Genomic DNA, 17,305 nt, shown 5'->3' with positions numbered 1-17,305 from the left:
TTTATTTGTATTTCTAAATGTAACTATTCACATATATTTGTATTACATATACATGTTCAGAGTCACATGTGTTCTATACATGTGATGGTAAAACTGGATATAACACAGCTCTTTAAAGCAAAAATCCTATAGATAAACTATATATGTATTTAAATATATATTCACATATAATGTATATTTATATTTCCTATGTACTTACAAATATTTGAAGAGGTACAAGTAATTCCAACTTAAATATGTCCCACTGCACTCTCTGAAACAGAATTTATTTAGGCCTGCTTTAAAAAGTGAATATTCAAGTCTCCTCCTTATGATTCAGAGAATGCTTATATTTATTAGACTACTGGAATGTGTCTGTTGCAAACTCTACAGGCTAGGAGGAAGCGAACTTCTCTTTGTTCCAAGGCTAATCCAGATAAGGGAGGTCATCCTCAAGCTGGGGGATGCAAGTGGGTGTCTACTTTTCAGGTAGACCAGACTGGATCTGCCCATTTAGTTTCTATTCATCAGGATGCCAGTTTTATCCAGACTATTAGGAAGGTACTCAGACATTTTCATGTGCTGACCAAATCTGTGTGAGAATGTGAACTTGCCCATTCCTATCATAACCACTTCTGTTTTTCTACTGAATGAGGCATATGATCTTCTGATTTCACAACTCCAGTAACAAAGAAACATATGTGTTATTTATAATGCATACCTAATAGGAATACTTTTGTGTTAAAATATAAATCACGTCTTAATCCTGAACTGTTCTTATTTATTTTGAATGAGAAGACTTCAGTATAAAGCAAAAAGTTGATTTAGAATAAATAGACTTAAATGTGATTCATGTTTTTGAAATAGGAATCAAAGCCCAAACATGCAAAATGTCATGATTGGTGCTATGTTTAGAGAGAGCAACGATGATAGTCAGGTTGGTGCTTGAACAGAAGGTATGGTCTTTGGAGCTTTATTGCCTTTGGTTAAATATCACTGGAAAGTTGTACAAAGTAAGTAAGTTGCACCAATATTATTTCCCTGAGAAATACAGCTTGACTTCTGATAGAGGGAGGGAGAATCAGAGCACATGGGTGTTAGGGAGGTAACAACTCAGGTTACAGTCCCATGCCACTCACTTGGCTCTGCCTTCTATCTATGTGGTGGTTGTGTGCTGCATATATTGAGCCGCAGTGTAGAATCCTGGGTGGAATCCTCAGCCCTGTGTCTGAATTACCACAGACCGCACCACATGTAAAGTACTTTGTCCGGTTAAAGAACCACCCTGGCAGGTGGATTTCTCCACATGCTGCGCTCCATCACCTCTCCTCTTGCAAACAAAGGGAACAATACAGGAAGGGGGATTAACCTAAATAATGTTCACACCTCGTACAAGGGAGATCACGGAGCATTTCTTGCCAAGGGATCCACCGTGTAAATGGACAGGCAGAGAAGGACACAGATGTGTAGATGGATGGAGAGGCAGAAAGACATAAGTGCTTGTCACAAACACATTCACATTGGGATTGATGAAAGGAAGGTATGGAAGGCATCGGATGCATTAGTCACATCATCTCAGTCTCTTCAGAGAGCAGATGAAGACAGAGGTTGCTCTGGGACCCTACCAAGTCTTAGAGAACAAACAAACTAGTACTCAGTTTCATACATAATATCCTGGGTGTTTGAGGGTAATGGTGAGAGTGACAGGAAAGTCAAGTGGCCTGATCACTGTTATTGAGTTCCTGTCCCTGACACTAAAATTGGATATGATGTAGCTCTTCAAAGTGAAGTCCTATAATAAAACTTAAGAGTAATTAAAGTGACAACTGTTTGTTGTCAGGTGTGGTGCAAGGTATAGTGAACATGATGGTTGTTCTACCTGTTAGTATTAAGAACCTTTCCAAAGGTTCTGAGCATCTGCTCAGGAATCCCTGTGACTGGAGGCACCCACTGAGCTGCAAGTCTGTTCGTCTCCGTTATGCTCTTTATCTCTGTCCCAAAGCATACTGAAGAATCTTCATTTAGCAACACAAATTTGGATTCAGTTAACTAAACAGTAATGCATTTTCTAACATTTGCTAATTGCAATATCAATGCCTGTGTCAGTCATTTTAAAAGTGTTTGACTGATGAATGTTCTTTTGGTACCTCCTTGTTTTGGTATGGATTAACACTCATTCTTTAATGAGTATGGCAGCTTGAAAAAACCCCTCTAGGCCTCATCTGATCATCCCAATACTGGCAGCCCTCAAAAAAAGTCAGAGGAAATTCTAAAACAATATTGGTGTCCCAGCCTCCCACCGAAGATTCTGAGCTATTTTCTGACATGCAGCCAAAGTTGAGAAGCACAGACACAGCTAACACTTCAGTACTTAAAGCATTACCAGCAAAGGATGTCAAATAATCAATTTTCCCTGTCGCTGAACATTGTCTCTCTTTCTACACATTTTTCATACAGTGGTATATCGGTTATCTACTGCTGCCTGACAGATCACCACCAACTTAGAGCTTAACCCAACTCCCTTTTAGTATGTCCCGGTTTCTGTGGGTCAGGAGTCTGGGAAGAGCTTATCTGGGTCCTCTGCTCAGTGTCACAGGAGCTTGCAATGAAGGTGTCAACCTGTGTTGAGGTCTCATCTGGAGATCCCTCTGGGGAAGGGTCCACTTCCTCCTCCGCATGGGTGTTGAAGGCATCCAGAGGCTTGTAGTTGTGGGGCTGAGAGTGTCTCGATTGTTGCTGCCTGCCCTTAGCACCTAGAGGTTGCCTGTAGTTCTGTGCCATGTAGGGATTCCCATATGGACTCCCACCGTGACTGCCTGCCCTCTTACCGTCAGCAGGAAGAGGGATGGTCCCGTAGGACAGGTGCTACCTTCTCACATACCATAATCACATAACCAAGGTACAGCACAGACCCTACACACAAGCAACTGAAGGGGATCATGCACAAGACATGGCCCCCAGCAGCATAGATCATGTAAGACTCTTCTAGGCTCTTAGAAGGAACTGGTGTACTCACCACAGAACTGTAAATCAGCAGAAAGTCAGCAGAAGATCTTTTTAATGTACTTGTACATAAGCATTTAATTACTCCACGACAAGCCTATACACTCCATCCTTTTAAAATAATGAAAACATACTCGCTTGTTAGTATGAAGTAGGGCATGACCTAGAGGCCACGCTGTGGTTCTGAATTTTAACAGGAGGGTACCAGGTGAAAGCCAGGTCAATAGATCTTAAACCTAAAGGCATAAAACTGCTGTATCCAAAGGACGTGCAGACTTAGAAGTAAACTCGGTGTTCCAGTAGGCCAGTGCCCACTTTCCTGATGATGCGCGTGTGATGTACGTGAAGTTTGCTATCAGCTATGTAGGTTCTGTATGTTACAAGTCTGTGTTCTGATTGCACCTCCCCCTTCTCTCACCAGGTGTGATAGTGGTGGTGGTATTTGTCTTACTCTGTCTCACCACTGTAGCCGCACACATTTATCAACGGAGGTGGTTGTAGCAAAAAAAATCAGTCAACTGTTTTCCTGACTGAGACGGCTCTGAAGAGTGAGGTCAATGTGCAAAGCTCAGTCAGTGAGAGTCAGAGAGATTACTTCTTCTGAAGGGCAGTGATGCCTCACTTTGGACTCTGGTGATGGGACTTTCTCAATAAGCGGGGGTCTCCCAGTGGATGAAGCCCCTCCTCAACCCCCGGACAGGTGGCCATCCTGCAGCACCATCAGCTTGCTTGAGTGCGGTCCTGGGAGGCTCTGCTCTGTGCTGCTTCATGACCTGTGTGTGTAGAAGTGACTTGGCTGTGCCCATTAACCCCTGTGCGTCAGTGTCTGACTGTCTGGCCTGATTGTCGAAAATTCACATGTGGTTTGCATAATGACTTTGGGTTTGAAGTGAGAACAAGGATGTGAGCTGTGGTCCTACTCTCTTAAAAATGAGACCCGGAAGTTTATAAAAGTCAAAGTTGGACCCTAGTGTGTATTGCATGGAAATCTGTGTTTTGCCTCCTTTACTGATCACCTGCGGTCGCTTCTAAGCCAGGAAGTGCTTCTCAGACGGTCTTGGAGTGCCTTTCTATCTTCGTGTGAACCAGAGCCCATGGGCCAAAAGTGCACTAGCAACCTAGAAAGAAACATTTTTTTTTTTGGCTGATTGTTTTTATGATCTGTCTCTTTTTAGTAAGTTTGCATACATTTTTAGTGATGAAATGAATATTGAATGCCAGCTATGAAATTGTAGTATTCTGTTCATTTATGGAACAGAAAAAATCATAGCCAGCAAAGCATGTAAAGCATCCAAGTCTGTGCTACTTCGCTTTTTTTTTCCTTTGTAATTCTTCATTTTAATCTTTGTAAATTATGATAAAGATCAACTGACAATCTCCCCAAAGTGTATATTTTCTAACTGAAGTTGTGCCCAGGTATAAATTCTATCCTTAACACTGCAAATGTATCCTGCCTCCCTTTCATCAGAATTAACTTAATCCTAATTTTTTTTTCTTTCAAATGTGGGGTGCTATGGTCACGATTCTTTGCAGTCTTGTGGTTCTCTTGTTCTTAAGGTTGTCACAACAACTGGATTTCTTGTGACCGTCTTTTCATTTACTTGGGAAAAGTCCTGTTTTGAACAAAATCTCTCCATTTCTTTTTTTCTAAATTCCAAGTGATCTAGGCAAACTATTCCCTGAAATACCATTTCAGTCTAGTCACTGTTTGGAATGTCAGGGGAAGGGTGCTGATGCCAGGGGAAATGCAAGTTGTAGGATCTGAACCTAATCTGTCATTCTGGTCAAGAATTTAGGATCTCAGAGTGAGAGTCATCCATCAGAGCACCCAGAATCAACCAGTTCATTTCCTATTCAGGGATATTTGCATACTCAGGGTGTAAAGAATTTGTATTAACCACAGGAATTGTTCCAGTAATGAATTTTGTGGTAGGGATTGAAGGATAATTGCACGGAGCAGACCATTTGCACTCACTACCCATTTCTAAGTGAAATGTGCTATGGTCTTGATAAGTCATTTGCCATGTGCCTGCCAGGAATCACGTTGCTTCCTTTGACCACAACAGGACCACCCAGAACTCCATACACCGAGCCTTGCTATGACCTTTGAGTTTGTGACTATTTTTCTGTGATTTTTTTAAACAATAGAAAAAGATATCCTCTGTACTAAGTCTTTTCTCAAAAAAAAAAAACTTTTTTCTTATGGTTTCATATTAGTTTTCTATGAGGTTTAACAAGTCATCACAATATATTATCTCATAGTTTCTGTGGATCAGGAGCTGGGCATGGGTTTACCGTGTTTTCTGCAAGGCTGCTTTGAGGCCAAGGCTGTATCCTCATCTGGAGACTCAGCTGGGGAATGGTCATGGGCAGCATTCTGTTCCTTACTGCTGGGAGATTCCTGGAAGCTTGCTTCTGCTCCAGGCCAGCAAGAGAGAGAGAGGGAAAGAGAGATACAGAGACTCTAGAGCAAGTTTGCTAACAAGAGGGAGTTTTATACACTGTAACATGATGATGGGAGTGATGTCCCATCCCCATTGCCAAATTCAGTTGATTAGAAACAAGTCCTAGGTTCTGCCCACACTGAAGAGGAAGGGATTACAGAGGGACTCAAACAAGCAGCCTGAGATCATGGGAGTCACATAAAGGTTAATCTACCACAGTACTATATTGAAGTTTCTTTAAGTGAAGAATGAAGGTTTTTCAGGGTCTCAATAGAGAAATATATGAATAACCTACTTTGGTAAATGATATATACTCCCCCCCCCCAAAGGCTTATGCAGAGTGGAGAAGGATTCAGCACAAAAACGACAGGTTCTAGTTAATGCACAGGTGACTGTTAACACCCTGATATCTCTGCAACTTTAACAAATGATCATGGTAAGTTCCGGAAATGTTCCTCACTTTGGTAGCTGGCATTTTGCAGATTTATAGACAGTGAAATTCATTGTATTCTGCTCTCCTTTTGAAAGAGAAAACAAAATGTTTGTACCAAACTGCAGTGACATATCACCCAGTTTACTAATTTGTAAATTTTACCTGCTTATTTGTTAATGAAATAACCTTTTTGAATTGAATTAGGAAAATATTTTAAGGGAAATTTGAATTATGAAATTATATTGTTTTTCCCCTAAAATATTAAAAGTTGCGCAAATGCATATATTCTGTTGTGGTGTATGTATTATTTTATCTCTGCTGTATATAGAGAGTATTATGCTATGTTAATATGATTTGCAATGGTGTTTAAACTATCAAACACAAAGTAAAACATAAAGTGCCTAGTATTTCCTGATTACTACAACTTAATGTACCTATGAATGTAGGTATTTATACCTTTGCCAGAGAAAAATAATTTAACATTCAGTAAGTTATTTGTTGAATGTTTACTATGTCCTCAAACAGGTTACACAAGATTTCCCCCAGAGACGGGTTTCTAGAGCACTATAAATGTACAAATCCCAGTTTGCAAATAACATCTTTCTATGAAATAAATGTTCACAGATAATAATTCCCCAAGATTTATTTCCAAATGGTAAAGGAAAATAGTACATAATTAACACTTATTATTGGGACTAGAACTTCAGAACCTCTGCCTACTCCATGATGAAGTAAAGCCCCCTTCACTACCACCTAGCATTATGTAGCCATAGAGAAGAACATGTTGGGGCATTCTCTGGGTGTAGAATAATCACCACTTCTGGAATTTTTGTTTGTTTTCTTTAAAGAACATCTGGTGGATAATTGTTTTCTATGGATTTTTAAAGGATAAAATATAAAGTTCATGATTCTTGCCCTGAACGAGGACAAACGTGATGGATGTATTTTCATGTATAGGGTATAAACTGATGGTGAAGATGCAACTGGGATGTTGAAATAGTCTTCCCACACGGGAGGCCGTGTACCATCTTCCCACATGGGGGCCATAGACCTGTAGTGAATGAACAAGTTTATTGGGCTGCTTAATCTGTTGTTTGTGGTGCATGTAACTAAAATGTTTAAGGAGTCCCTGGGTGCTTTCCGTGGATCCTGGTGGTCTCCTTCTATGCCAGTCTGGCTCGTCAGGTGTGGCAACATGGAAGGAATAATTAGGAAAATAGTGATAAACATGAAGTGGTCTGCGTTCCAAATGAGGAAAAGGACTGGGTGTGTATGTGTGTCCACAGCTCCCCTGGAGACCATGGGCTCCTGTACAGATTCTGTACAGGTTGAAAATATTACAGCTGGGCGCCTGGGTGGCTCAGTGGGTTAAGCTGCTGCCTTTGGCTCAGGTCATGATCTCAGGGTCCTGAGATCGAGTCCCGCATCGGGCTCTCTGCTCGGCAGCGAGCCTGCTTCCCTCTCTCTCTCTCTGCCTGCCTCTCTGTCTGCTTGTGATCTCTCTGTCAAAAGATAAATAAAATCTTTAAAAAAAAAAAGAAAAAGAAAATACTACAGCTGAACAAAAATGTTACTAGTGCTGGATCTTCGGGCTACTTAAACTCACATATGAGTATTACGATGTTTATAAGGGGACGAACGTATTCATAAGCACTGACCTAACACTTGGGAGGGCTTAGTGTGGCCCCTTACCCACAGTGAGTCTGTTAGTTTACTGCTTCTGTTGAGTCAGCTGAGGCTTTGGAGTTCTCATACATATAAAGTAAACTGAAGTGGGAATGAAAGTGGTTATTTGGGTATCTTTTTAAGATATAAAGAGTTGACTCCGATAGTTCAGGACCCAAGGGAAAGATTCATTAACTGAAAGTAACTCATTCATTACCATCTCACATCCGAGCTATCAACATGGGAGCCACTTTATCCACGGCAATAGGGAAGTAACAGGAGTCCCAGATGTGGTTGTTCAGGTCACAGGACACTCAGAGTCACAGCAGCAGGAGACAGCCGGGCCAGGATCTGATTTCCAGCCTCATCTGGAGCTGCACACAGGGGTCAGATTTATGGAGAAGGACCGTGACCTTGGGTTTTCAGCTACAGGATTACAGAAGCACCTCCCTGCACTTGTTATATGCAAATTCAGGGATTCAACCCAGAATCCTATACTCAGGAGAAGATTTGTGAAAAGGGAGTGAGAAGGAAAGACAATTTGGATAACAAAATGTGAGTACATCTGCACGTGGAGATCTTCATTAATGACATTTTAAAGCAACACAGCTCAGTAGAAATTTCTACGATGATAGAAAATTAGCCTCCAGCCACATGTGGTTATCAATAGGCATGTAAAGTGTGGCTACTCTGACTAGGGACCCCATGTTAATGTTAACATTAACATTAATCACCTTAAATTTGGGGCACCTGGGTGGCTCAGTGAGTTAAGCCTCTGCCTTTGGCTCCAGTCATGATCTGCCTTTGGCTCCGGTCATGATCAAGTCCTGCATTGGACTCTCTGCTCAGCAGGGATCCTGCTTCCCCCCCACCCCCCGCCTGCCTCTCTGTCAACTTGTGATCTCTGTCTGTCAAATAAATAAATAATTTTTTTTAAATCACCTTAAATAAAAACCACATGTGACTAATGGGTACTATGTGGGCCAACACGGGTCAAAGGATGTATCCTGAGCACAAAAAAAGCAATTGTAGAGACTGCAAGGTCTGAGATGCAGGAAGGAATGAAGGGCACAGAGTTAAATATGTGGATAAACCCCAAGAAAAATTGTTCAAAATAATAATACTGATATCTTCATTGGATTTTGAAAAATAATTAACATGTGGGTAAGCTGGCGAATCTAGAAACTGTGATATTAATGACATAGTAACTGCATATGACTCCACTTCATTTGTTCTAGGTTCTTATGCTGGTAGCAAGAGTCTGGATAGGGGTGTAACTGAAAAAGAGAGATTCCACTCTAAGGAGACCAGTAGTGAACCAAAAGGGCACACATGGTGGGGGGGGTTGTCTCCGATGTTCTGGGCTGAACCATTATGGTTTGGTGCAGACAGCTAGTGAGTGACACCTTTGATGACCCAGCAATCCTTCCCTCTACAGGGTTCAAGGTCTCAGGGGACAGAGAGGCATTGGAAGGCTATCAACTCTGTCTGTTTCTTCCTCACAACCTGAGTAGTGTGCTGTGTGGAGTGTATTGGATGGGGTGGCCCTTTCCTTTCTGGGGGAAACATCCCAGCCAGGCCCCCAGACATTGGTAGTCAAAACTCCTCTTGTTGTGGTCAATTCCACATTAAAACCTGTTAAAACCCTAGTGCCTGCCTGGGCCTACTTATCCATATTGACTCCATGTTGCCTAGGTAGACATTTTGTTGTTTAATAAATTCCTCAAAAGTTATTGATATCAGTTCCAGGTAATTGTTGCTAAAACACACACTTAAAACAAGGCCATTTTGTTTATATCGGTTCCAGGTAACTATTGCTAAAACACGCATCTAAATCAAGGCCAGGCAGGTGGAAACATCCAATCAGCCAAAGCCACATATGTAAAAGTCTGCAGTCGTGCCCTATAAAACAAGCCTGTAAGACCAAGTTGGGGTCGCTGTCTTTGGAAGCGGCCTTGGCCGGTCAGTCTGACTTCTAATGCTTGGTATAGAATAAAGCTTTACATAACTTTCACTTGTTTCAGCCTCGTTCCCCTGGCTGGTCAGTCTAACTTCCAATGCTTGGCATAGAATAAGGCTTTGCATACTTTGACTTTGTCTCAGTCTCGTCCCTTTGATAACAGACCCAACATATGGGGGCTCATCTGTGATCAAACGACGAGAACTGAGCCAGCATCAGAATTTCTGGGAAAAGCCTCTGGAGGTAAGATCTCCAAATTTTATTGTGAGATTCGGTCTGTTTGGTTGCAGAGCTCCAGGATATGGCCCGCCAGGAAGAAGCTGGACGTAGCCATGCTCCCCAGGGCTGGAGTGGATGAGGGGATGCCCCATCCCTCTTCTGGTAGATCACCAAGGGTTCAAGCCCCCCTAGGCAGTCAGGGGACCAAAAAAATCCCCACTAGCAGCAGGTTTTGGGTAAGGGCCGCTGAGTCTGTATGTCTTTGTCTTGTCTTTTTGTTGTCTGTTGTGTTGCTCATTTCTAGGGGACTGAGAAAATCCCCACCAGCGAATGTTTGTAGGGGACCGAGAAAATCCCCACCAGCAGCAGGTTCTGGGTAAGGCCGCTGGGTCTGTGGTTGTCTGTGTCTTGTCTTTTTGTTGTCTGTTGTGTTGTTTGTTGTGTTTGAAAAAATGGGGCAAGTAAAGGGGAAGGGGACTCTGACTTTCATCTCTCCATTCCTCCTAATAGATGTGGTACTTCTCCCTCATTCATTTCTTGTGTTAATGGCTATAACTGGAGCCAATGGTGGTTAGTCTAACTTGAGACAGAGACTTTAAGGAATATCCCAAGCAAATGCCAAAACTCCCTTTGTTTCAGGGAAGTAGCCTTGCCCTCTCTGGTACAACATGGAAAGCCTGGCCCCTCCCCTTTACTGGTGGGGCCTTCTGGAGGCACTTTGTTCTTCTGTTTCCCCCTTCTGTTTCTTCACAACTTGGGTGCGGCTTGCATAACTGGCCTCTATAACATCCTTGGTGCTTCCTGCACCATGGCTCCTCTCTCCACTGTTAAGGAACAAAAAGAACAGTCCCTGGACCTAACAATCCCCCATTTCAGATCTTCCCACCTGTGTCTCAGGTAAATATTCAAAGTGGAGTGGGCCCACCCAGATGAAACGTAAATCAGAATTTAAACTAAGTTACGTTTGTTGGTTTAATTAAGATAGACATATCTTTAAAGTTATAGCAGAAAATGTGAAACTTCAATCAAAGTTTACTTAAGATCAAATAAGCTCATGTTATATGTTAAAATCTGTTAATAAAGAAATAACTGAAGAACTAATGATTAATTTTCTGTCTCAAAGTTTTAATGGGTAATTGTTAAAATAATTTTCAAAGACTTTGGTAACCTGAAACTTTAAAGGTTTGCTTGGATGACAAATGGAATTAAATTTTTTGGACATCAAGGTCTTAACCAAATAGGATAAAATACTAAAGCATTAATTACTGGAATCAGGTTTGTGCCTTTGACTTTTTACTTAAAAAATATTTAAATCTGTCGGTAAACATGTTTTGTGCTTAACTGATTCATAAATTGGCCATCGACAGAATTCTGTTGTAACTGTTCACAATTGGTAAATACTTAGTCATCACTATTGACTAAAGTGTTTCTAAGAATAAAAAATTCTACTAACTGTAACTAAGACTAATGAAAGTAAGAAAAACAACCCTATATGTAAAAAGTAGGAGATACATAAAAAATAAGGAATGGAAACACATTTTGTTAAAGATAAAAGGTAATTTTGTCCTAAATGAGATAACTGTTTGGAAAAAAAAATGGCTTGGGACAAAACCTAGATGCAAAAAAAAAAAAAAAAAAAAAAGAAAGAAAGAAAAAAAAAGGAAAAGGTTTGTGAAGAGAAATCTTCAAAAAAAGAAATATTAGACATAGTCAGGATAGACTAAGATTAAAAGGAATTTTATTTTATTATATTTTTTGTGTGTTTTTTTTAATTTTTTATTTGTTTATTTCCAGCGTAAAGTGTTCATTGCTTTTACACCACACCCAGTGCTCCATGCAGTACATGCCTTCCCTATTACCCACCACCTGGTTTCTCAACCTCCCACCCCCCGCCCCTTCAAAACCCTCTGGTTGTTTTTCAGAGTCCATAGTCTCTCATGGTTCATCTCCCCTTCCAGTTTCCCTCAACTCCCGTCTCCTCACCATCTCCCCATGTCCTCCGTGTTCTTTGTTATGCTCCCCAAATAAGTGAGACCATATGATACTTGACTCTCTGCTTGACTTACTTCACTCAACATAATCTCTTCCAGTCCCGTCCATGTTGTTACAAAAGTTGGGTATTCATCTTTTCTGATGGAGGCATAATAATCCATTCTGTATATGTACCACATCTTCCTTATCCATTCATCCGTTGAAGGGCATCTTGATTCTTTCCACAGTTTGGCGACCATGGGCATTGCTGGAATAAACATTGGGGTACAGATGGCTCTTCTATTCACTACATCTGTATCTTTGGGGTAAATACCCAGCAGTGCAATTACAGGGTCATAGGGAAGCTCTATTCTTAATTTCTTCGGGAATCTCCACACTGTTCTCCAAAGTGGCTGCACTAACATGCATTCCCACCAACAGTGTAAGAGGGTTACCCCTTCTCCAAATCCTCTCCAACACACGTTGTTTCCTGTCTTGCAGCGATATGTAGAAGAATAAAACTCGACCATTCTCTCACACTGTACACAAAGATAAACTCGAAATGGCTAAAAGACTTCAACATGAGAGAGGAATCCATTAGAATACTAGAGGAGAACATAGGCAGTAACCTCTTGGATATCAGCCACAGAAACTTCTTTCAAGATATGTCTCCAAAGGCAAAGGAAACAAAAGCGAAAATGAACTTTTGGGACTTCATCAAGATCAAAAGCTTCTGCACAGCAAAGGAAACAGTCAACAAAACAAAAAGGCAACCCCCGGAATGGGAGAAGATATTTGCAAATGACAGTACAGACAAAAGGTTGATATCCAGGATCTATAAAGAACTCCTCAAACTCAACACACACAAAACAGATAATCATATCAAAAAATGGGCAGGGGCACCTGGGTGGCTCAGTGAGTTAAGGCCTCTGCCTTCGGCTCAGGTCTTGGTCCCAGGGTTCTGGGATCGAGCCCCATGTCGGGCTCTCTGCTCAGCGGGGAGCCTGCTTCCTCCTCTCTCTCTCTCTCTCTGCCTGCCTCTCTGCTTACTTGTGATCTCTGTCTGTCAAATAAATAAATAAATAAATCTTTAAAAATTGGGCAGAAGATATGAACAGACACTTCTCCAATGAAGACATACAAATGGCTATCAGACACATGAAAAAAATGTTCATCATCACTAGCCATCAGGGAGATTCAAATTAAAAATACATTGAGATACCACCTTACACCAGTTAGAATGGCCAAAATTAAAATGAATTTTAAAATGTAGCACATCAGAATGACAAATACACATGAAATGACTCCGTGTATTCTAGACTACCAAAAAAAAAAAAAAGAAAAGAAAAGAAAATGCAGTTAATGTTTTTATTAAAAGTTTTAGTGTTGTCTAAAAAAAAACAGAGGAATGGCAGTTGACTGATAACTGATAGTAAGTTTAGAAAAACTGCACACACACAAAAAAGGGAGCCTAAGAGAGTAAGTACTTTGTCTTAAAAAAATGTCTGGTTGCACCAGCACATAAAAGAAAATAATAAAAACTAAACTTGAGAGTATTTAGTAAGTCACTGAAGGCCTGGGGAAAGTGTCCTTTATTTGCCTTGGTTTATAGTTTGAAAGAGAACAATGAACTATGTTGGAAATTTAAACATGCTAGATCAATTTTGATGGATGTATTCATGAAAAGGAAAAAAAAATCTAATAAATCTTTTCCTGTAAAATGTTTTTGTTCAAAAGAAGCATAGTATTTAAAAAGAAAGATTAAAGCCCTGTGTCATGGCAAATCTATATTGGTGATCCACTCCAATAAATGTTGACTATTATGTAAGCTAAAAAACACTGGTATTAAAAAAAAATCTACTTTCTCTCTGTTCAAAAGACAAATTTTTCTTAGATTAATTGATCTGCTGTTAAGAAGAGAATATAAATGGTTTTCTCTTTGCCTGCCCAGAGAAACCAGTTTCTATGTTTTGTTTCATCCGTAATCCTATTTAGTCATGTGCTTTAAAACGTAGATTTTAACAATTGCCAACAAGATTTAAATTGTAAATGAGATCTCTTTGACTCATAAGGCTCTTCCTTAGTATACGAAGTTACTCAGAAAGTACTGCTAAACCAATAATAAACCTTGGGTTATATTTGGGTAAATGCTATAACTATTATAAAAATTCTATGCATTTCCTAAAGTTTTAACCTTTTGAAAAGGTCATCACTTGATATTGTAATTATTGGAATGTTATGTATCACAGAAGTAACCTGATTTTCTTGCCAGTTAAATTGTAAATCCATATCTATTCTGAGTTTTTGTCACTTATAATTGTTTTAATTCTCTTATAAAATAAGTTTTACCTTAAAGGAGTTTTGTATAAAGGACTTTCAGGACAAATACATGTCTTGGATATGTTAAAAAAATCCTAGAACTAGAGGCGCCTGGGTGGCTCAGTGGGTTAAAGCCTCTGCCTTCAGCTTAGGTCATGATCCCAGGGTCCTCGGTTCGAGCCACACATTGGGCTTTCTACTGAGCAGGGAGCCTGCTTTCCCCTCTCACTCTCTGCCTGCCTCTCTGCCTACTTGTGATCTCTGTCAGATAAATAAATAAAAAAACTTAAAAAAATCCTAGAACTAAAATGGGTAAAAATTTCCAGAACTAAGTAAAAGCCACATTCAGACTAAACCAGAATTAGTAACATGGGACTAGACAAACTAATGTTTACTCTTCCAGACTAAGGAAACTTTTTCTTAAGTTACCTGTAATCTACAAAGATGCAAAAGTATTCATTGGTAAATGAATCAAGGCATTCAACTTTTCTCTCTATCTGAACCCTCTAAATCTCCTAAGGTCTCAGTAAGTATTCTTCTTCCATGGCAATCACCCATTTGCATAAGTTCAATAAGAATATGTTCTCCTTGTAACAGGACACCACTGGAAACACTGGTTATTTTACCAAGGCTTTGACTGGAATGTTGTATTTTAAAAGACTCAGATATGACCAGACAGCTTAAAGGAACTAAGGTTGACTTTATAAAACCTGGAGCCATAAAGCCCTTTGGAACTGATGGCCTGATACATTGCTTATAGAGTTCCCAGCAGCCTTACCAGGTGAGTAAAGAATGTCACTTCCTGGTAGGATACGTTGGGGACCTCAGGAAGAAGAATTCACCCAAATTGACAGGTATTACAGGCATGTATGATGTCAAGTACGTGGCTTGGCTTCTGGCCCAGAGATGCTACTAAAAGTTCAACTTAGATGATTCCTTATGAAAAGTTCCAGCAAAGCAGACTCTAAAAAGTCTACATGATCACTCACTGTTCTTGCTGAGCTTATATAAATAATTAGGCCAAATTTGTTAAAACTGAGCTTGTTTTTCAAATAAATTAGTACTGATTTGGCTATCTCTGAAAATGAGGGTTATTTTAGAAAGAAAAATTATGTTTGAGTAACACACCTTTGTAAATATTGAGTTCTAGATTTTGTTGTCTTTAAATGTTTGTTTTCCCAAGCTAGACAACATGAGGTAGACTTCAGAGAAGTTACACAATAGCTCACTTAGATGACCTTACCTAATATTCTGTAGGGATAATAACAGAACCCATTGGACATAAATATATATTAGTTTTTATCGATACCTTTTCAGGCTGAGTAGAGACATTTTCCGCCAAACATGAGATGGCAGAAATAATAGCCAAAAATAACTACTAAAAAAAGAAATAATTCCTATGTTTGAGTTGCCTCTTGTGATCGGGTCAAAAAATAGCCCTGCATTTGTGAGTTCGGTCTCACAGGCATTGGCCAAGGCCATGAGCACTAATTGGAAACTATACTGTGCCTACCGGACACAGTAGAAAAAATAAACCGGACTCTTAAAGAGACCTTAACAAAGGTAATTCTGGAAACTGGTGGTGGATGGGTGGATCTCCTTCCCTTCGCCCTCCTTAGGGCACAATGTACACCCTATTTAAACAAGGTTACCCCATTTAAAATAATGTTCAGGAGACCCCCTCTTTTCTGCCCATGGCTACAAGAGGTTGCCCTAGCAGAAATGACTTATCAATCTGTACTCCAGTCACTGCAGGCACTAGAGTATGTTTTTTAAAAATCCCACACAGGGATGCAAGCTGCCTACACTGAGACAGAGACAGGGAGATGGAACCACATCCTTACCAAGCTGGAAACTTGGTTTGCATATGCTGCCACTGAATTAAAGCTTAAAGCCTCATGGAAAGGGACCATTCTCTGTCATCCTGACCATCCCTATGGCAGTAAGGGTAGAGGACATCAGGACCTGGATTCACATGTGTCACACCAAATGAGCCAAGGGCAAGTACATCCCCCACAGATAGGAGCCACTGCCAGTTGACCCCACCAACTGTGGACTAAAACTAAGACTCAAAAGGGTTTCATAACTTTTAGCCCTGTTCCTACTCAGCAGCAGCCATAAAACACCTCATCACCCTAAAACAGCCCAATGGATCACAATAGTCCCTCCTTTCTTTACTAACTTCCTTAAGGCCTCCACTGGAGCCTGGTTTGCTTGAAGTTCAGCAAGAGTCAAAGAACTGACTAATCTCCAAAGAAAAGAGGGGAATGTTGGGGTCAATACCACGTTAAAACCTGTTAAACCCCTATGGCCTGCCTGTGCCTACTTAGCCATAGTGACACCATTTTGCCTAGGTAGACATTTTGTTGTTTAATAAATACCTCAGCAGTTATTGATATTAGTTCCAGGTAACTGTAGCTAAAACACACACCTAAAACAAGGCCATTTTGTTTAAATTGGTTCCAGGTAACTATTACTAAAACAAACATCTAAAACAAGGCCAGGCAGGTGGAAACATCCAATCAGCCAAAGCCACATATGTAAAGGTCTGCAGTTGTACCATATAAAAAGTAACCTGTAAGACCAAGGGCGGTTGCTCTCTTTGGAGGCAGTCTGGCTGGTCGTTCTGACTTCTAACGCTTCACATAGAATAAAACTTTACATAACTTTCACTTTGTTTCAGTCTCGTTCCTTTGATAACGGACCCAAGTCCAAGTGGAAGTCTCTCATGAAGTGCAAGTCCTGGTGAATTCAAGTTCTACCTTTATTCAAGGAGTGAGTTCTTCCAATGTAATGCCACATATTTAGGGGGGAAAAAAGCATATTCTTGATAATAAAGCCAGACAAAGGTAATAAAAAGACAGGGTACGAAGTTGGCTGGTCCAAGTCTGTACACCAAGAACAGCTGTGGAATCTTGTCAAATGCCTTTTCTGCATCAACGAAATGTGTGGTTTTTATCTTCTTTCTGTTAGTGTGGTGAGTTACCCTGATTGATTTTCATGTGTCACATCATGCTTCTATTCTGGGAACAAACCTCACTTTGTTGTGGTGTCTAATCCCTTTAATATGCTGTTGGATTCAGTTCGCTTGTATTTGCTGGAGCCTTTTGTACGAATTTTGATCAGAGATACTGGGCTGTAATTTTCTTTTCTCGCAGTTTCTTTGTCTCGTTTTGATACTGACCTCTGAGGATGAGCTTCAAAGTGGTCCCTCCTTTTCAATTTTTTGGAAGGTTTTCAAGAGAATTGGTGTTAATTCTTCTTTAACTGTTTGTTATAATTCTTCAATGAAGCCATTTGGTCCTGGGCTTT

General features: G+C 40.3%; 1 pseudogene; it reads left to right on the top strand.

The window, feature by feature from the left end:
* LOC123936521 overlaps positions 1-3,586 on the top strand; it is a 29,904-nt pseudogene extending 26,318 nt beyond the window's left edge.
* Positions 3,587-17,305: the final 13,719 nt, after the last annotated feature.

This window comes from Meles meles, unplaced genomic scaffold (genome assembly GCF_922984935.1).
Source record: "Meles meles unplaced genomic scaffold, mMelMel3.1 paternal haplotype, whole genome shotgun sequence".
Taxonomy (NCBI): domain Eukaryota; kingdom Metazoa; phylum Chordata; class Mammalia; order Carnivora; family Mustelidae; genus Meles; species Meles meles.
This window is presented reverse-complemented; position numbering and strand designations above follow the sequence as displayed.